At 44.1% G+C, this 21,469-nt stretch overlaps 1 pseudogene; it reads left to right on the top strand.

Moving 5' to 3' along the window:
- The window catches only part of LOC138666796 (zinc finger protein 271-like), a 39,255-nt pseudogene extending 18,143 nt beyond the window's left edge, over positions 1 to 21,112 (top strand).
- The last annotated feature ends 357 nt before the right edge of the window (positions 21,113 to 21,469 follow it).

The following is a 21,469-nucleotide window of genomic DNA, read 5'->3' as shown; positions in this document are numbered from 1 at the left end:
GACAGATCGCTGATCTGACACTTTGCTGTGCACTGTGTCAGATCAGCGATCTGACGTGCACTACTGGAGGCTTCCCGGCGCCTGCTCTGAGCAGGTGCTGTGAAGCCACCTCCCTGCAGGACTCGGATGCAGCCCCACGGCCATTTTGGATCCGGGCCTGCTGCAGGGAGGAGGAGGTAAGAGACCCTCGGAGCAACGCGAACACATCGCGTTGCTCCGAGGGTCTCAGGGAAGCACGCAGGGAGCCCCCTCCCTGCGCGATGCTTCCCTATACCGCCGGAACACGGCGATCATGTTTGATCGCAGTGTGCCAGGGGTTAATGTGCCGGGGGCGGTTCGTGACCGCTCCTGGCACATAGTGCCGGATGTCAGCTGCAATAGTCAGCTGACACCCGGCCGCGCTCCCCCCGTGAGCGCGGCTGATCGCGCTGGACGTACTATTCCGTCCTTGGGAAGTAGGGCCCACCCCACATGGACGGAATAGTACGTCCAATGGTAGAAAGGGGTTAAGGTGATCAACACACTCATCGATCAGTAACTTATTCCCAAATTCTAAGGATTGGGGGATAACATAAAATCTGGGATTAAACCCTTTAATGCAAAATGATCAAGATGTTATGACGGTGCATAATTCATTGGCAGTATTTTATATGATGTTCCTTGGTATGTCTTAAAATATCCAAGTAATTGTTTTATGCAAAAATTGTAATCAAAATTGTTTCTATTCCTAACAGAAGAATACCCCAAGACTATGGAAAGTCAATGTATATCTCCAGACCATGATGTAAAATATAACCGTATCACAGAAGACTATCCTGGAGAACATGCCATAATACTCAACAAAATATATATAATATGGTTGGCGCAAAATCGAAATATTGGAGATATTATTGCCGCTGCAAAAACAGGACACCAACCACCAGTGTTGTCCAAAGTAAATACTATGTATGAAGAAAAAAACCTATAGGTTTGTTTTGCGCTGAACAAGAATAATAATCTCCACTAGCATTTCAATACACTCTATATGTCCCATATGCCCTCTGGCATGTCTAAAAGTACCATATGAAAAAACGCTTAAAAGTACCTGAGAAAGTAGTGAAGCAAGTCTCTACGATAGCGGTATACTTGCAGCCGTTGTCCGGGAGAAGTGTGAAGTACCGGAGGAAGAAATGTTTCTTCAGGAGTGTAGTCCCGGCCGGTGACTAACACCCCCCTTTCTGTGTGTCCTCTGATGGTGTACAGATAGAACCGATGTACGCTCGGAACCTGTGGCACTGCAGACGCCGAAACAGGACCTTGCGTGACGTTGGTGATCACGTGCCCGTCCGAGGTAAGGAACACTGTGTGGACCAATTCCTACGCGTTTCGAAGATCACGGTCTTCTTCGTCAGGGATGGTCCACCAGCGTTATGAGCTTCCTTATATAGAACTAGCTGAAGAGCCCGGCGTTGCCTGGGCATAGTAAATATCTGTGGTTAGTTATAGCACCTCACTTCTCTTATTTTCCCATCACGCCTCTCATTTTCCCCCTCACATCTCTCATTTTCTCCCTCACTCCTCTCATTCCCCCTAACACTTGTCATTTCAACCTCACATCTGTCATTTTCTGATCACTCCACTATTTTTCCTCACTCCTCTCATTTTGCACTCACACCTTTTCATTTTCACCTCACACCTCTCATTTTCACCTCATTACCTCAGTATATACGTTTGTCATCTCCCTTATATATAGTATACATCTGTACGTCATCTCCTGTATATAGTATATACCTGTATGTCATCTCCCCAGTATATAGTATATACCTGCTGTGTGTCATCTCCCCTATATATAGTATATACCTGAATGTCATCTCCTTCTATATATAGTATATACCTGTATGTCATCTCCTCCTGTATATAGTATATACCTGTGTGTCATCTCCCCTGTATATAGTATATATCTGCGTGTCATCTCCTCCTGTATATAGTATATACCTGCATGTCATCTTCTATATATAGCATATCCCTGTATGTCATCTCCTCCTGTATATAGTATATACGTGTGTCATCTCCCCTGTATATAGTATATATCTGTGTGTCATCTCCTCCTGTATATAGTATATACCTGCATGTCATCTTCTATATATAGCATATACCTGTATGTCATCTCCTCCTGTATATAGTATATACCTGTATGTCATCTCCTCCTGTATATATATGTACCTGTATGTCATCTCCTCCTCTATATAGTATATACCTGTGTCATCTCTCCTGTATATAGTATAAATCTGTGTGTCATCTCCCCTGTATATAGTATATACCTGTGTGTCATCTCCTCCTGTATTAGACCTCGTTCACACGTTATTTGCTCAGTATTTTTACCTCAGTATTTGTAAGCTAAATTGGCAGCCTGATAAATCCCCAGCCAACAGGAAGCCCTCCCCCTGGCAGTATATATTAGCTCACACATACACATAATAGACAGGTCATGTGACTGACAGCTGCCATATTTCCTATATGGTACATTTGTTGTAGTTTGTCTGCTTATTAATCAGATTTTTATTTTTGAAGGATAATACCAGACTTGTGTGTGTTTTAGGGCGAGTTTCGTTTGTCAATTTGTGTGTGTTGAGTTGCGTGTGGCGACATGCATGTAGCGACTTTGGTGAGATGAGTTTTGAGTGGCAACATGCGTGTAGCAACTTTTTGTGTGTCGAGTTGCATGTGACAGGTTAGTGTAGCAAGTTGTGTGCAGCAAGTTTTGCGCATGGCGAGTTTTGCGCGTGGCGAGTTTTATGTGTGGTGCCTTTTGAGTATGTGCAAGTTTTGTGTGAGGCAACTTTTGCATGTGTTGCAACTTTTGTGCATGTGGCAATTTTTCCGCGTGTGCAAGTTTTGCGTGTGGCGAGTTTTCCATGAGGTGAGTTTTGCACTTGTGGCGAGTTTTGCAAGAGCCTAGTTTTTGCATGTGGCGAGTTCTGCACGTGGCGAGTTTTGAGTGGCGACTTTTGTGTTTCAATTTTTATGTGGCGAGGTTGGTGTATTTGTGGTGAAATGTGTGCTGAGGGTAATATGTGTTCAAGCACATGGTAGTGTGTGGCGCATTTTGTGTGTGTTCATATCCCCGTGTGTGGTGAGTATCCCATGTCGGGGCCCCACCTTAGCAACTGTACGGTATATACTCTTTGGCGCCATCGCTCTCATTCTTTAAGTCCCCCTTGTTCACATCTGGCAGCTGTCAATTTGCCTCCAACACTTTTCCTTTCACTTTTTTCCCCATTATGTAGATAGGGGCAAAATTGTTTGGTGAATTGGAACGCGCGGGGTTAAAATTTCTCCTTACAACATAGCCTATGACGCTCTCGGGGTCCAGACGTGTGACTGTGCAAAATTTTGTGGCTGTAGCTTCGACGGTGCAGATGCCAATCCCGGACATACACACATACACACACACACATTCAGCTTTATATATTAGACTAGCTGAAGAGCCCGGCGTTGCCTGGGCATAGTAAATATCTGTGGTTAGTTATAGCACGTCACTTCTCTTATTTTCCCATCACGCCTCTCATTTTCCCAATCACACCTTCAATTTTCCCCCTCACATCTCTCATTTTCTCCCTCACACCTCTCATTTTCTCCCTCACTCCTCTCATTCCCCCCTAACACTTGTCATTTCGACCTCACATCTGTCATTTTCCGATCACTCCACTATTTTCCCTCACTCCTCTCATTTTGCACTCACACCTTTTCATTTTCACTTAACACCTCTCATTTTCACCTCAGTATATACATGTTTGTCATCTCCCTTATATATAGTATACACCTGTATGTCATCTCCTGTATATAGTATATACCTGTATGTCATCTCCCCTGTATATAGTATATACCTGCTGTGTGTCATCTCCCCTGTATATAGTATATACCTGTATGTCATCTCCTCCTATATATAGTAACATAGTAACATAGTAACATAGTTAGTAAGGCCGAAAAAAGACATTTGTCCATCCAGTTCAGCCTATATTCCATCATAATAAATACCCAGATCTACGTCCTTCTACAGAACCTAATAATTGTATGATACAATATTGTTCTGCTCCAGGAAGACATCCAGGCCTCTCTTGAACCCCTCGACTGAGTTCGCCATCACCACCTCCTCAGGCAAGCAATTCCAGATTCTCACTGCCCTAACAGTAAAGAATCCTCTTCTATGTTGGTGGAAAAACCTTCTCTCCTCCAGACGCAAAGAATGCCCCCTTGTGCCCGTCACCTTCCTTGGTATAAACAGATCCTCAGCGAGATATTTGTATTGTCCCCTTATATACTTATACATGGTTATTAGATCGCCCCTCAGTCGTCTTTTTTCTAGACTAAATAATCCTAATTTCGCTAATCTATCTGGGTATTGTAGTTCTCCCATCCCCTTTATTAATTTTGTTGCCCTCCTTTGTACTCTCTCTAGTTCCATTATATCCTTCCTGAGCACCGGTTCCCAAAACTGGACACAGTACTCCATGTGCGGTCTAACTAGGGATTTGTACAGAGGCAGTATAATGCTCTCATCATGTGTATCCAGACCTCTTTTAATGCACCCCATGATCCTGTTTGCCTTGGCAGCTGCTGCCTGGCACTGGCTGCTCCAGGTAAGTTTATCATTAACTAGGATCCCCAAGTCATTCTCCATGTCAGATTTACCCAGTGGTTTCCCGTTCAGTGTGTAATGGTGATATTGATTCCCTCTTCCCATGTGTATAACCTTATTTATCATTGTTAAACCTCATCTGCCACCTTTCAGCCCAAGTTTCCAACTTATCCAGATCCATCTGTAGCAGAATACTATCTTCTCTTGTATTAACTGCTTTACATAGTTTTGTATCATCTGCAAATATCGATATTTTACTGTGTAAACCTTCTACCAGATCATTAATGAATATGTTGAAGAGAACAGGTCCCAATACTGACCCCTGCGGTACCCCACTGGTCACAGCGACCCAGTTAGAGACTATACCATTTATAACCACCCTCTGCTTTCTATCACTAAGCCAGTTACTAACCCATTTACACACATTTTCCCCCAGACCAAGCATTCTCATTTTGTGTACCAACCTCTTGTGCGGCACGGTATCAAACGCTTTGGAAAAATCGAGATATACCACGTCCAATGACTCACCGTGGTCCAGTCTATAGCTTACCTCTTCATAAAAACTGATTAGATTGGTTTGACAGGAGCGATTTCTCATAAACCCATGCTGATATGGAGTTAAACAGTTATTCTCATTGAGATAATCCAGAATAACATCCCTCAGAAACCCTTCAAATATTTTACCAACAATAGAGGTTAGACTTACTGGCCTATAATTTCCAGGTTCACTTTTAGAGCCCTTTTTGAATATTGGCACCACATTTGCTATGCGCCAGTCCTGCGGAACAGACCCTGTCGCTATAGAGTCACTAAAAATAAGAAATAATGGTTTATCTATTACATTACTTAGTTCTCTTAGTACTCGTGGGTGTATGCCATCCGGACCCGGAGATTTATCTATTTTAATCTTATTTAGCCGGTTTCGCACCTCTTCTTGGGTTAGATTGGTGACCCTTAATATAGGGTTTTCATTGTTTCTTGGGATTTCACCTAGCATTTCATTTTCCACCGTGAATACCGTGGAGAAGAAGGTGTTTAATATGTTAGCTTTTTCCTCGTCATCTACAACCATTCTTTCCTCACTATTTTTTAAGGGGCCTACATTTTCAGTTTTTATTCTTTTACTATTGATATAGTTGAAGAACAGTTTGGGATTAGTTTTACTCTCCTTAGCAATGTGCTTCTCTGTTTCCTTTTTGGCAGCTTTAATTAGTTTTTTAGATAAAGTATTTTTCTCCCTATAGTTTTTTAGAGCTTCAATGGTGCCATCCTGCTTTAGTAGTGCAAATGCTTTCTTTTTACTGTTAATTGCCTGTCTTACTTCTTTGTTTAGCCACATTGGGTTTTTCCTATTTCTAGTCCTTTTATTCCCACAAGGTATAAACCGCTTACACTGCCTTACAGTGTATACTGCCTTACAGTATATACCTGTATGTCATCTCCTCCTATATATAGTATATACCTGTATGTCATCTCCTTCTATATATAGTATATACCTGTATGTCATCTCCTCCTGTATATAGTATATACCTGTGTGTCATCTCCCCTGTATATAGTATATATCTGTGTGTCATCTCCTCCTGTATATAGTATATACCTGTATGTCATCTTCTATATATAGCATATACCTGTATGTCATCTCCTCCTGTATATAGTATATACCTGTAGGTAATCTGCTCCTGTATATAGTATATACCTGTGTGTCATCTCCTCCTGTATATAGTATATACCTGTATGTCATCTCCTCCTGTATATAGTATGTACCTGTATGTCATCTCCTCCTCTATATAGTATATACCTGTGTCATCTCTCCTGTATATAGTATATATCTGTGTGTCATCTCCCCTGTATATAGTATATACCTGTGTGATCTCCTGTATTAAACCTCGTTAACACGTTATTTGCTCAGTATTTTTACCTCAGTATTTGTAAGATAAATTGGCAGCCTGATAAATCCCCAGCCAACAGGAAGCCCTCCCCCTGGCAGTATATATTAGCTCACACATACACATAATAGACAGGTCATGTGACTGACAGCTGCTGTATTTCCTATATGGTACATTTGTTGCTCTTGTAGTTTGTCTGCTTATTAATCAGATTTTTATTTTTGAAGGCTAATACCAGACTTGTGTGTGTTTTAGGGCGAGTTTCGTTTGTCAAGTTGTGCGTGTTGAGTTGTGTGTGGCGACATGCATGTAGCGACTTTTGTGAGATGAGTTTTGTGTGGCAACATGCGTGTAGCAACTTTTTGTGTGTCGAGTTGCATGTGACAGGTTAGTGCAGCAAGTTGTGTGCAGCAAGTTTTGCGCATGGCGAGTTTTGCGCGTGGTGAGTTTTATGTCTGGTGCCTTTTGAGTATGTGCAAGTTTTGTGTGAGGCAACTTTTGCATGTGTTGCAAATTTTGTGCATGTGGCAATTTTTCCGCGTGTGCAAGTTTTGCGTGTGTCGAGTTTTCCATGAGGGGAGTTTTGCACTTGTGGCGAGTTTTGCGTGAGCCTAGTTTTTGCATGTGGCGAGTTTTGAGCGGCGACTTTTGTGTTTCGACTTTTATGTGGCGAGGTTGGTGTATGTGTGGTGAAATGTGTGCTGAGGGTGGTATATGTGTTCAAGCACGTGGTAGTGTGTGGCGCATTTTGTGTGTGTGTTCATATCCCCGTGTGTGGTGAGTATCCCATGTCGGGGCCTCACCTTAGCAACTGATCGGTATATATTCTTTTGCGCCATCGCTCTCATTCTTTAAGTCCCCCTTGTTCACATCTGGCAGCTGTCAATTCACTTTTCCTTTCACTTTTTCCCCCAATATGTAGATAGGGGCAAAATTGTTTGGTGAATTGGAACGCGCGGGGTTAAAATTTCGCCTCACAACATAGCATATGACGCTCTCGGGGTCCAGTAGTGTGACTGTGCAAAATTTTGTGGCTGTAGCTGCGACGGTGCAGATGCCAATCCCGGACATACACACACACACACACACACACACACACACACACACACACACACACACACACACACACACACACACACACACATTCAGCTTTATATAGTAGATTTCTATGTAAACTTAAAACAGAGCAATTTCATTAAGTGAACGCAAAGAGTTCAACCTCACAATTAAAACCATTTGGTCTCAGCGTGTCTAAATTAAAAATCCATCTGCTTTCAGCCCGGGACATTTTCTTAAAGGGACACTGTCACCTGAATTTGGAGGGAACAATCTTCAGCCATGGAGGCGGGGTTTTTGGGTGTTTGATTCACCCTTTCCTTACCCGCTGGCTGCATGCTGGCTGCAATATTGGATTGAAGTTCATTCTCTGTCCTCCGTAGTACATGCCTGCACATGGCAATCTTGCCTTGCGCAGGCATGTACTATGGAGGACAGAGAATAAACTTCAATCCAATATTGCAGCCAGCATGCAGCCAGCGGGTGAGGAAAGGGTGAATCAAAAACCCCAAAACCCCGCCTCCATGGCTGAAGATTGTTCCCTCCAAATTCAGGTGACAGTGTCCCTTTAATATCGTCACCTCTGCGCCAATCCGGTGGAATAATTTCTAGGCCAGTGATTACAATATCTTTCACCCGTCCATCATGATAATCAGCAAAATGCTAAGAAAGTGGATGTCCACAGAATTTCTTTTTTATGTTTCTAAGATGTTCATTCACTCTAACATTAAGGGGGCATTTGGTGCGTCCCACATATAACTTCCCGCAGGGACATTTTAAGGAATAGATCACCCCTGTACTAGTGCAGGTAATAGAGTCACGGATCTTAAATTCTATCTTTCCATTCGAAATGGTGCTTTGTTTGATCATTTTGAGTGATTTACACACTTTGCAATTGAAACATGGGATGAAGCCGGGTTTCTTTTTCCCAGATAAAGAGCCTATTTTCTGATTGTATATAGGTATTGAAGGAGCAATAGCATTACCCAGATTTTGGCTCTTAGTAAAAATAAACCTGGGGTTTGGTGGTATTTGATCTCCAATTATTTTGTCCCCTTTGAGCAGGTCCCAGTGTTTACCCACCATTTTTTTAAAATATCCCTATTATTACCCAGTATAATACAAATGCCTACATTTTTAAAAAAATTGTGGGTAAACACTGGGACCTGCTCAAAGGGGACAAAATAATTGGAGATCAAATACCACCAAACCCCAGGTTTATTTTTACTAAGAGCCAAAATCTGGGTAATGCTATTGCTCCTTCAATACCTACAGGTCCTTCTCAAAAAATTAGCATATAGTGTTAAATTTCATTATTTACCATAATGTAATGATTACAATTAAGCTTTCATATATTATAGATTCATTATCCACCAACTGAAATTTGTCAGGTCTTTTATTGTTTTAACCCCTTTACCCCCAAGGGTGGTTTGCACGTCAATGACCAGGCCAATTTTTACAATTCTGACCACTGTCCCTTTATGAGGTTATAACTCCGAAATGCTTCAACGGATCTTAGCGATTCTGAGATTGTTTTCTTGTAACATATTGTACTTCATGATAGTGCTAAAATGTTTTCGATATAACTTGCGTTTATTTGTGAAAAAGACGGAAATTTGGCGAAAATTTTGAAAATTTCACAATTTTCCAACTTTGAATTTTTATTCTGTTAAACCAGAGAGTTATGTGACACAATATAGTCAATAAATAACATTTCCCACATGTCTACTTTACATCAGCACAATTTTTGAAACAAACTTTTTTTTTGCAAGGAAGTTATAAGGGTTAAAATTTGACCAGCAATTTCTCATTTTTACAACCAAATTTACAAAACCATTTTTTTTAGGGACCACCTCACATTTGAAGTCATTTTGAAGGGTCTATATGGCAGAAAATACCCAAAAGCGACACAATTCTAAAAACTGCACCCCTCAAGGTGCTCAAAACCACATTCAAGAAGTTTATTAACCCTTCAGGTGATTCACAGCAGCAGAAGCAACATGGAAGGAAAAAATTAACATTTTACTTTTTAGTCACAAAAGTGATCTTTCAGCAATAATCTTTTTAATTTCCCAAGGGTAAAAAGAGAAAATGGACCTCAAAAGTTGTTGTCCAATTTATCCTGAGTATGCTGATACCCCACATGTGAGGGGGAACCACTTTTTGGGCGCATGGCAGGGCTCAGAAGGAAAGGAGCGCCGTTTGACTTTTTCAAGCTAAATTTGGCTGGAATTGAGATCGGACGCCATGTCGCGTTTGGCGACCCCCTGATGTGCCTAAACAGTGGAAACCCCCCACAAATGACCCCATTTTGGAAACTAGACCCCCTAAGGAACTTATCTAGATGTGTCATGAGCACTTTTATCCCCCAAGTGCTTCACGAAAGTTTATAACGCCCGGGCGTGAAAAAAAAAATTCCTATTTTTTCCACAAACATGATCGTTTAGTCCCCAATTTTTTATTTTCTCAAGGGTAAAAGGAGAAATTGGACCCCAAAAGTTGTTGTCCAATTTGTCCTGAGTACGCTGATACCCCATATGTGGGGGGGACCACTGTTTGGGCGCATGGCAGGGCTCAGAAGGAAAGGAGCGCCGTTTGACTTTTTCAAGCTAAATTTGGCTGGAATTGAGATCGGACGCCATGTCGCGTTTGGCGACCCCCTGATGTGCCTAAACAGTGGAAACCCCCCACAAATGACCCCATTTTGGAAACTAGACCCCCTAAGGAACTTATCTAGATGTGTCATGAGCACTTTTATCCCCCAAGTGCTTCACGAAAGTTTATAACGCCCGGGCGTGAAAAAAAAAATTCCTATTTTTTCCACAAACATGATCGTTTAGTCCCCAATTTTTTATTTTCTCAAGGGTAAAAGGAGAAATTGGACCCCAAAAGTTGTCCAATTTGTCCTGAGTACGCTGATACCCCATATGTGGGGGGGACCACTGTTTGGGCGCATGGCAGGGCTCAGAAGGAAAGGAGCGCCGTTTGACTTTTTCAAGCTAAATTTGGCTGGAATTGAGATCGGACGCCATGTCGCGTTTGGCGACCCCCTGATGTGCCTAAACAGTGGAAACCCCCCACAAATGACCCCATTTTGGAAACTAGACCCCCTAAGGAACTTATCTAGATGTGTCATGAGCACTTTTATCCCCCAAGTGCTTCACGAAAGTTTATAACGCCCGGGCGTGAAAAAAAAAATTCCTATTTTTTCCACAAACATGATCGTTTAGTCCCCAATTTTTTATTTTCTCAAGGGTAAAAGGAGAAATTGGACCCCAAAAGTTGTTGTCCAATTTGTCCTGAGTACGCTGATACCCCATATGTGGGGGGGGGACCACTGTTTGGGCGCATGGCAGGGCTCAGAAGGAAAGGAGCGCCGTTTGACTTTTTCAAGCTAACTTTGGCTGGAATTGAGATCGGACGCCATGTCGCGTTTGGCGACCCCCTGATGTGCCTAAAAAGTGGAAACCCCCCACAAGTGACCCCATTTTGGAAACTAGACCCCCTAAGGAACTTATCTAGATGTGTCATGAGCACTTTTATCCCCCAAGTGCTTCACGAAAGTTTATAACGCCCGGGCGTGAAAAAAAAAATTCCTATTTTTTTTCCACAAACATGATCGTTTAGTCCCCAATTTTTTATTTTCTCAAGGGTAAAAGGAGAAATTGGACCCCAAAAGTTGTTGTCCCATTTGTCCTGAGTACGCTGATACCCCATATTTGGGGGGAACCACTGTTTGGGCGCATGGCAGGGCTCAGAAGGAAAGGAGCGCCGTTTGACTTTTTCAAGCTAAATTTGGCTGGAATTGAGATCGGACGCCATGTCGCGTTTGGCGACCCCCTGATGTGCCTAAACAGTGGAAACCCCCCACAAATGACCCCATTTTGGAAACTAGACCCCCTAAGGAACTTATCTAGATGTGTCATGAGCACTTTTATCCCCCAAGTGCTTCACGAAAGTTTATAACGCCCGGGCGTGAAAAAAAAAATTCCTATTTTTTCCACAAACATGATCGTTTAGTCCCCAATTTTTTATTTTCTCAAGGGTAAAAGGAGAAATTGGACCCCAAAAGTTGTTGTCCAATTTGTCCTGAGTACGCTGATACCCCATATTTGGGGGGGAACCACTGTTTGGGCGCATGGCAGGGCTCAGAAGGAAAGGAGCGCCGTTTGACTTTTTCAAGCTAACTTTGGCTGGAATTGAGATCGGACGCCATGTCGCGTTTGGAGAGCCCATGATGTGCCTAAACAGTGGAAACCCCCCACAAGTGACCCCATTTTGGAAACTAGACCCTCTAAGGAACTTATCTAGTTGTGTGGTGAGAATTTTGAACCCCCACGTGCTTCACTAAAGTATATAATGCCCAGGCGTGAAAATAAAAAATCCTATTTTTTCCTACAAAAATGATATTTTAGTCCCCAATTTTTAATTTTCCCAAGGGTACCAGGAGAAATTGGACCCCAAAAGTTGTTGTCCAATTTGTCCTGAGTACGCTGATACCCCATATGTGGGGAGGAACTACTGTTTGGGCACACGTTGGGGCTCGAAAGGGAAGTAGTGACGTTTTGGAATGCAGACTTTGATGGAATGTTCTGCTGGCATCATGTTCCATTTGCAGAGCCCCTGATGTGACTAAACAGTAGAAACCCCCCACAAGTGACCCCATTTTGGAAACTGTACCCCCTAAGGAACTTATCTAGTTGTGTGGTGAGAATTTTGAACCCCCACGTGCTTCACTAAAGTTTATAATGCCCAGGCGTGAAAATAAAAAATCCTATTTTTTCCTACAAAAATGATATTTTAGTCCCCAATTTTTAATTTTCCCAAGGGTACCAGGAGAAATTGGACCCCAAAAGTTGTTGTCCAATTTGTCCTGAGTACGCTGATACCCCATATGTGGGGAGGAACTACTGTTTGGGCACACGTTGGGGCTCGAAAGGGAAGTAGTGACGTTTTGGAATGCAGACTTTGATGGAATGTTCTGCTGGCATCATGTTCCATTTGCAGAGCCCCTGATGTGACTAAACAGTAGAAACCCCCCACAAGTGACCCCATTTTGGAAACTGTACCCCCTAAGGAACTTATCTAGGTGTTTGGTGAGAAATTTGAACCCCCACGTGCTTCACTAAAGTTTATAATGCCCAGGCGTGAAAATAAAAAATCCTATTTTTTCCCACAAAAATGATATTTTAGTCCCCAATTTTTAATTTTCCCAAAGGTAACAGGAGAAATTGGACATCAAAAGTTGTTGTCCAAATTGTCCTGATTACGCTGGTACGCCATATGTGGGAAAAAACTGTTTATGCACACGTTGGGGCTCGAAAGGGAAGTTGTGACGTTTTGGAATGCAGAAATTGTCTGCGGTCGTCATGTTCCGTTTGCAGAGCCCCTGATGTGCCTAAACAGTAAAAAAAAACCACAAGTGACATCATTTTGGAACCTAGACCCCCCCCAAGGAACTTATCTAGATGTGCCCCCTTTTTGGAACTAATGTACGCTTTCTTGTAAAGTAAATTAGTAGTGCATGGAGGTGTGGTACAATCTGAAGCAATCCTTCATACACAGACCAGGTTTTTCGGGGCAGGTGTCGCATTGATAAATGGTGTCCTTGCGTATTCCCCTTTTGTAACACACTCGGCACCTTTTTTGCGGCTTACCTTTTCTGCCGGTTGGCGGGACCACCCCCGGAAAATGCTGGCCTGGTACGATACGAGCACCTTCAGTTCCGGAAGTACTGGGGCCCTCTCCTTCCGGAGTACCAAATATCAGGGCCTTAACCACTACCTCCTGGAACTGAAGGTACGACGTATCGGTGTGGCGTGCACATCGTAACAGCAGGAAAGCGTTGAGCATTGCCATTTGTACGATGTGGACGGCAAACTTTTTGTACCACACCTTGGCCTTTCTCAAAGCACTGTATGGTTGGAGGAGTTGATCAGAGAGATCAACCCCCCCCATGCTTTTGTTGTAGCCCAGTACACAGTCCGGTTTGCAGACCTGTGTAGAGGTACCCCGTACAGTGCTGAGGGCTCTGCCATCACCATGTATGGTGGTCAAGAGAAGGACATCCCTCTTGTCCTTGTACTTGACCACCAGCAGGTGGTCGCTACATTGGGCCTTGCTCTCACCTTTTCTGAGCATCTGCCGAAGTAGCGTCTTTGGGAGGCCTCTCTGATTTTTGCGCACAGTACCGCAGGCTGCGGTACCTCGCGCAGAGAGGGATTTGTAGAGTGGGATGCTGGTATAAAAGTTATCAGTATAGAGGTGATAACCTTTATCCAGCAGTGGGTGCACCAAATCCCACACGATCTTCCCACTCACTCCCAGGACAGGAGGACACTCAGGGGGTTCAATCCTGCTGTCCTTCCCTTCATACACTCTAAACCTGTGGATGTACCCTGAGGCACTCTCACACAGCTTGTAGAGTTTGATTCCGTACCTGGCCCTTTTGTTGGGCAGGTATTGACGGAATCCGAGCCGCCCCTTAAAATGGACCAAGGACTCATCCACGCAGATGTCCCTTTTGGGCACGTACACTTCAGAAAACTTTTTGTTGAAGTGTTCGATGACCGGCCGAACTTTGAACAGACGGTCAAAGTTGGGGTCATCTCGTGCGGGACACTGTGCATTATCGGAATAATGCAGGAATTTATGGATGGCCTCAAAACGTCTCCGAACCATGGCCATTCGGAATACTGGAGTGTTATATAAAACATCTACACTCCAATATTGCCGCATTTCTGGCTTCTTCACGATCCCCATGTGGAGGACCAGGCCCCAAAACTGCATCATTTCAACTGCGTCTACAGGAGACCAGTTGGAAAATGATGTACCGGGGTTTTGCTCCAAAAATTGACGAGCATACAAATTAGTTTGCTCCACCATGAGGTTAATAAAATCCTCAGAGAAAAAGACTTTGAAAAAGTCTGTTTCTGTGAGGCCCGTGGTGTCAAACTTGATTCCTGATTCTGCCACAAAATCAGGAATCAGTGGCTCGTAATTTTCGGGGGGCGAGGCCTATGTGGGTTCCGCAGTGGGGAGCGCTGGTTCAGGAGTGGTGGGGGCTGCCTCATCTTCTGTCCTGGGGCGTCTGCGTGGTGGTTCCGCAGGACCCGAGGAGGAAGATGAGGAGGAAGAGGAGGAGGAGGAGGAGGAGGAGGAAGAGGATGAAGAATCAGAAAAGTGAAGAAAAGTGGGATCCTCTCCCTCGCTATCAGTGTCGGAGGCAAGGAAAGCATATGCCTCCTCCAATGAATAGCGCTGTTGGGACGAACGGGACGAGCGGGACATTTTTGTGTGAATATGGTGATTGGGTGCACTTTATTGATAACTGTATGTGTATGTGTGGGGGGATAGTGATTTGTGCAAACTTATCTGAAAAGAAAATGCTAAAAGGAGAAGAAAAACCTGTAAAAAAAAAAAAAAAGGCAAGCACAAACTCTGATAAGAGAACTGCGTCACTTATCAAAGTTTGGCGGCTGCGGGATGTGTGTACGGAGGTTTCGCAAAAAGGCTGAAGGGAAAAAAGCGAGCGCGAGAGTTGATCGGTGAACTGCGTCACCAATCAACGCTCGGCGGCTGTTAAATGGGCGCACGGAAGGAGGTGCAAAGGGGGGTAAAAAGAGGGGGAAGGGAGATGGGGGTGGAAGTGGGGTTTGGGCAGGGATCAGTGATCAAAACGTACGGTTGTAGTCAGGTGGCGCAAAAGGGGGGTGAAAAAAAAAAAAAAGGAAAACGGCAGGCACAAACTCTGATAAGTGAACTGCGTCACTTATCAAACTTTGGCGGCTGCGGAATGTGTGTACGGAGTTGGCGCAACGGGGGTGAGGGAAAAAAAGCGAGCGCGAGCGTTGATCGGTGAACTGCGTCACCAATCAACGTTCGGCGGCTGTTAAATGGGCGCACGGAAGGAGGTGCAAAGGGGGGTAAAAAGAGGGGGAAGGGAGATGGGGGTGGAAGTGGGGATTGGGCAGGGATCAGTGATCAAAACGTACGGTTGTAGTCAGGTGGCGCAAAAGGGGGGTGAAAAAAAAAAAAAGGAAAACGGCAGGCACAAACTCTGATAAGTGAACTGCGTCACTTATCAAACTTTGGCGGCTGCGGAATGTGTGTACGGAGTTGGCGCAACGGGGGTGAGGGAAAAAAAGCGAGCGCGAGCGTTGATCGGTGAACTGCGTCACCAATCAACGTTCGGCGGCTGTTAAATGGGCGCACGGAAGGAGGTGCAAAGGGGGGTAAAAAGAGGGGGAAGGGAGATGGGGGTGGAAGTGGGGATTGGGCAGGGATCAGTGATCAAAACATACGGTTGTAGTCAGGTGGCGCAAAAGGGGGGTGAAAAAAAAAAAAGGAAAACGGCAGGCACAAACTCTGATAAGTGAACTGCGTCACTTATCAAACTTTGGCGGCTGCGGAATGTGTGTACGGAGTTGGCGCAACGGGGGCGAGGGAAAAAAAGCGAGCGCGAGCGTTGATCGGTGAACTGCGTCACCAATCAACGCTCGGCGGCTACTAAATGTGCGCACGGAGGCGGCACAAATGGGGGTGGAGGGGGTAAAAAGAGGGGGAAGGGGGGATTGGGGTGGATGAACGGGGATTGGGGTGGATGAAGGGGGATTGGGGTGGATGAACGGGGATTGGGCAGGGATCAGGGATAAAACTTACGTTTAGTTGTCTTCTTTCTTTAGCAGGGATTGTGGTGCTACAGGCTGCTGTGGCACCACAATACCCAGCACGGCAGGGAGATCCAGGCACAAAATCCAGCAGGGAGATCCAGCAGTATGACCGCTCTGTAGGAATCCTCAGCTAGAATGAGGACCCTGCAGAGCGGTCATACACAGGTCAGGCAGGTGACACAGACAGGTCACAGAGCGGTCATGCTGCTGCTGTGACCTGTCATTGGTGGGATCGACCATAACATCGATCCCACCAATCAGAGCTTTCCTGGTGACCTGGCTGTGACCTGCCTAGGATCGGATCTGTTCGCGCCATCCTAGGCAGGTCACAGCCAGGTCACCTGCAGGGCACAGAGCGGTCACAGCGTGATCGCCGCTGCGCCCTGTGATTGGCGCGATCGACGATGACATCGATCGCGCCAATCGGCTCCTGCAGGCCCTGCTGGGCCTGCACTGTGTCCTATCCTAGGATCGGTGCTATTAGAGCACCGATCCACGCAGGTTCCGGCAGGGCACAGCGCGGTAATACCGCACGGTGCCCTGCGATTGGCGCGATCGATGCGATCGGCGATCGCGCCAATCCGGGGTGTTCTTGCCGGTGCCTGGCGTTGCCAGGCACCGGACCTAGGATCGAGTACATCGGTACTCGATCCTAGCCTGTGACCTGATTGTTTCAGCCGCTCCGATTGGCTGAAACAATGAGAATGGCTGTGATTGGCTGTTCAGAATTGAACAGCCAATCACAGCGATCGAGAGGGCGGGTGGGCGGCGACAATGCCCTGGATGCCGAGGCCATCTCCCCCCAGGTGAGATGGCGTCGGAATTTTAATGCGATCACCGCGACTTAAGTCGCGGTATCGCATTAAAGGGCAGGATCACTATGGCGTACTATCCCGTCAAGGGTCAGATAGGCCCAGGGCACCTCGACGGGATAGTACGTCCAAGGTCACAGAGGGGTTAATACTGATGATTTTGGCATACAACTCCTGATAACCCAAAAAACCTGTCTCAATAAATTAGCATATCAAGAAAAGGTTCTCTAAACGACCTATTACCCTAATCTTCTGAATCAACTAATTAACTCTAAACACATGCAAAAGATACCTGAGGCTTTTATAAACTCCCTGCCTGGTTCATTACTCAAAACCCCCATCATGGGTAAGACTAGCGACCTGACAGATGTCAAGAAGGCCATCATTGACACCCTCAAGCAAGAGGGTAAGACCCAGAAAGAAATTTCTCAACAAATAGGCTGTTCCCAGAGTGCTGTATCAAGGCACCTCAATGGTAAGTCTGTTGGAAGGAAACAATGTGGCAGAAAACGCTGTACAACGAGAAGAGGAGACCGGACCCTGAGGAAGATTGTGGACTGAGTCTGGTGTGGAAACATCCAGAGCCACCGTGCACAGGCGTGTGCAGGAAATGGGCTACAGGTGCCGCATTCCCCAGGTAAAGCCACTTTTGAACCATAAACAGCGGCAGAGGCGCCTGACCTGGGCTACAGAGAAGCAGCACTGGACTGTTGCTAAGTGGTCCCAAGTACTTTTTTCTGATGAAAGCAAATTTTGCATGTCATTCGGAAATCAAGGTGCCAGAGTCTGGAGGAAGACTGGGGAGAAGGAAATGCCAAAATGCCTGAAGTCCAGTGTCAAGTACCCACAGTCAGTGATGGTGTGGGGTGCCATGTCAGCTGCTGGTGTTGGTCCACTGTGTTTCATCAAGGGCAGGGTCAATGCAGCTAGCTATCAGGAGATTTTGGAGCACTTCATGCTTCCATCGGCTGAAATGCTTTATGGAGATGAAGATTTCATTTTTCAGCACGACCTGGCACCTGCTCACAGTGCCAAAACCACTGGTAAATGGTTTACTGACCATGGTATTACTGTGCTCAATTGGCCTGCCAACTCTCCTGACCTGTACCCCATAGAGAATCTGTGGGATATTGTGAAGAGAAAGTTGAGAGACGCAAGACCCAACACTCTGGATGAGCTTAAGGCCGCTATTGAAGCATCCTGGGCCTCCATAACATCTCAGCAGTGTCACAGGCTGATTGCCTCCATGCCACGCCGCATTGAAGCAGTCATTTCTGCCAAAGGATTCCCGACCAAGTATTGAGTGCATAACTGAACATTATTATTTGATGGTTTTTTTGTTTGTTATTAAAAAACACTTTTATTTGATTGGATGGGTGAAATATGCTAATTTATTGAGACAGGTTTTTTGGGTTATCAGGAGTTGTATGCCAAAATCATCAGTATTAAAACAATAAAAGACCTGACAAATTTCAGTTGGTGGATAATGAATCTATAATATATGAAAGTTTAATTGTAATCATTACATTATGGTAAATAATGAAATTTAACACTATATGCTAATTTTTTGAGAAGGACCTGTATATACAATCAGAAAATAGGCTCTTTATCTGGGAAAAAGAAACCCGGCTTCATCCCATGTTTCAATTGCAAAGTGTGTAAATCACTCAAAATGATCAAACAAAGCACCATTTCAAATGGAAAGATAGAATTTAAGATCCGTGACTATTACCTGCACTAGTACAGGGGTGATCTATTCCTTAAAATGTCCCTGCGGGAAATTATATGTGGGACGCACCAAACGCCCCCTTAATGTTAGAGTGAATTAACATCTTAGAAACATAAAAAAGAAATTCTGTGGACATCCACTTTCTAAGCATTTTGCTGATTATCATGATGGACGGGTGAAAGATATTGTAATCACTGGCCTAGAAATTATTCCACCGGATTGGCGCAGAGGTGACTATATTAAGAAAATGTCCCGGGCTGAAAGCAGATGGATTTTTAATTTAGACACGCTGAGACCAATTGGTCTTAATTGTGAGGTTGAACTCTTTGCGTTCACTTAATGAAATTGCTCTGTTTTAAGTTTACATAGAAATTCTATATAAGGAAGCTCATAACGCTGGTGGACCATCCCTGACGAAGAAGACCGTGATCTTCGAAACGCGTAGGAATTGGTCCACACAGCGTTCCTTACCTCGGATGGGCACGTGATCACCAACGTCACGCAAGGTCCTGTTTCGGGGTCTGCAGCGCCACAGGTTCCGAGCGTACATCGGTTCTATCTGTACACCATCAGAGGACACACAGGAAGGGGGGTGTTAGTCACCGGCCGGGACTACACTCCTGAAGAAACATTTCTTCCTCCGGTACTTCACACTTCTCCCGGACAACGACTGCAAGTATACCGCTATCGTAGAGACTTAGTTCACTACTTTCTCAGGTACTTTTAAGCGTTTTTTCATATGGTACTTTTAGACATGCCAGAGGGCATATGGGACATATAGAGTGTATTGAAATGCTAGTGGAGATTATTATTCTTGTTCAGCGCAAAACAAACCTATAGGTTTTTTTCTTCATACATGCCATAATACTCCTTACAAAAAATATACCAGCAGAACTTCACAGCGAAAGTCTAGCTACTGATCTCAGTAATCTCAAGGAACCTGAACCTCCGCAATCAGAGATTGTTAAGCAAAGTACAGGCGAGATTGAAGATAAAATATTTCCATGTTCTGAATGTGGGAAATATTTTAAAAAGAAATCAATTTGTCCATTCACAAGAGAATTCATAAAGTTGAGTGGCCATTTCCATGCTCAGAACGTGGGAAATGTTTTCGCCAGAAATCTGATCTCAATGTACATCAAAGGCGGCACAGAAGAGAAAAGCCATATTCGTGTCCAGCGTGTGAAAGATCTTTTCTACAGAAATATGATCTTCTTGCACATCAAAGAACTCACACAGGAGAGAAACCATATTCATGTTCTGAATGTAGCAAATGTTTTAGTCGGAAGTCATCCCTTATCACGCATCAGAGGACTCACACAGGGGAAAAGCCATATTAATGTTCTGAATGTGGGAAGTGTTTCACCCAGAGGTCAGTCCTTGCCATACATCAGATTACTCACACAGGGGACAAGTCCTTTTCATGCACTGAATGTGGCAAATGTTTTAGCCAGAAGTCCGATCTTGTTAAACATCAGGTAATCCATACAGGGAGAAGCCATTTTCATGTTCAGAATGTGGAAAATGTTTTACCCAGAGATCAACCCTTGTTACACATCAGAGAACTCACACAGGGGTGACTCCATATTCTTGTTATAAGTGTGGGAGATCTTCTTGTGCATCAAAATAAGCATTGGAAGGGAGATTCATTTTCTAGTCCAGAATATAATAGGGATTTCCTACCAATATACAGTCTCATTGCACATAAAGAAACTTACACAGGGGAGAAGCTATACTCATATTCTGAGTGTCAGAAATGTTTTACTCAGAGATCATCCCTTGTGACACATCAGAAAACTCACACAGGAGAGAAGCCATATTCTTGTTCTGAGTGTGGAAAATGTTTCACCCAGAGATCTGTTCTTGCTATACACCAGAGTACTCACACAGGAGAGAAACCATTTTCCTGTTCAGAATGTGGAAAATGTTTTAACCAAAAGTCCAATCTTATTAAACATCACGTAATCCATACAGGGGAGAAGCCATTTTCATGTAAAGAATGTGGGAAATGTTTCGGACATAAATCTGATGTTGTCAAACATCAGAGAATTCACACAGGAGAGAGGCCTTATCCATGTTCAGAATGTGGGAAATGTTTTAGTCACAAATCATCCCTTGTTACACATATGAGGAGTCACACAAGAGAAAGGCCATTTTCATGTTCAGATTGTGGAAAATGTTTTAGCCAGAAGTCTGATCTTGTTAAACATCATGTAATCCATACAGGGGAGAAGCCATTTTCATGTTCAGATTGTGGGAAATGCTATAATCATAGATCCACTCTTGTTCAACATAAAAAGTGGAGCCATTTTAATGTTCAAACTGAAGCAAATGTTTAACCTCATGTAGTAGTACAAGGAAATGACTTGGAAAACGTTACCAACAGGATTTCTTTTTTTTTTTTTGTTCTTTTTAGCACATTTTTGGGGAAAATATGTGTTGAACAATGCTACACATGCCACCTTTTAATTTGCATACTGTATATAGAAGACCGTTTTTAAATACAATTTTTAGTGGCTGTTTCAATAGTACATGTAAGCAAGGTAGTACTACACGTGCTTCTCACTAAATTAGAATATCATCAAAAAGTTAATTTATTTCATTTCTTCCATACAAAAACCGGTTTTTACGTACCGGTAATAGGATTTTACAGAGTCCACGACAGCACCCACAACGAGAGAGGGGATCCGCCCACC

The sequence above is a fragment of the Ranitomeya imitator genome, chromosome 2, assembly GCF_032444005.1.
Source record: "Ranitomeya imitator isolate aRanImi1 chromosome 2, aRanImi1.pri, whole genome shotgun sequence".
Taxonomy (NCBI): Eukaryota; Metazoa; Chordata; class Amphibia; order Anura; family Dendrobatidae; genus Ranitomeya; species Ranitomeya imitator.
This window is presented reverse-complemented; position numbering and strand designations above follow the sequence as displayed.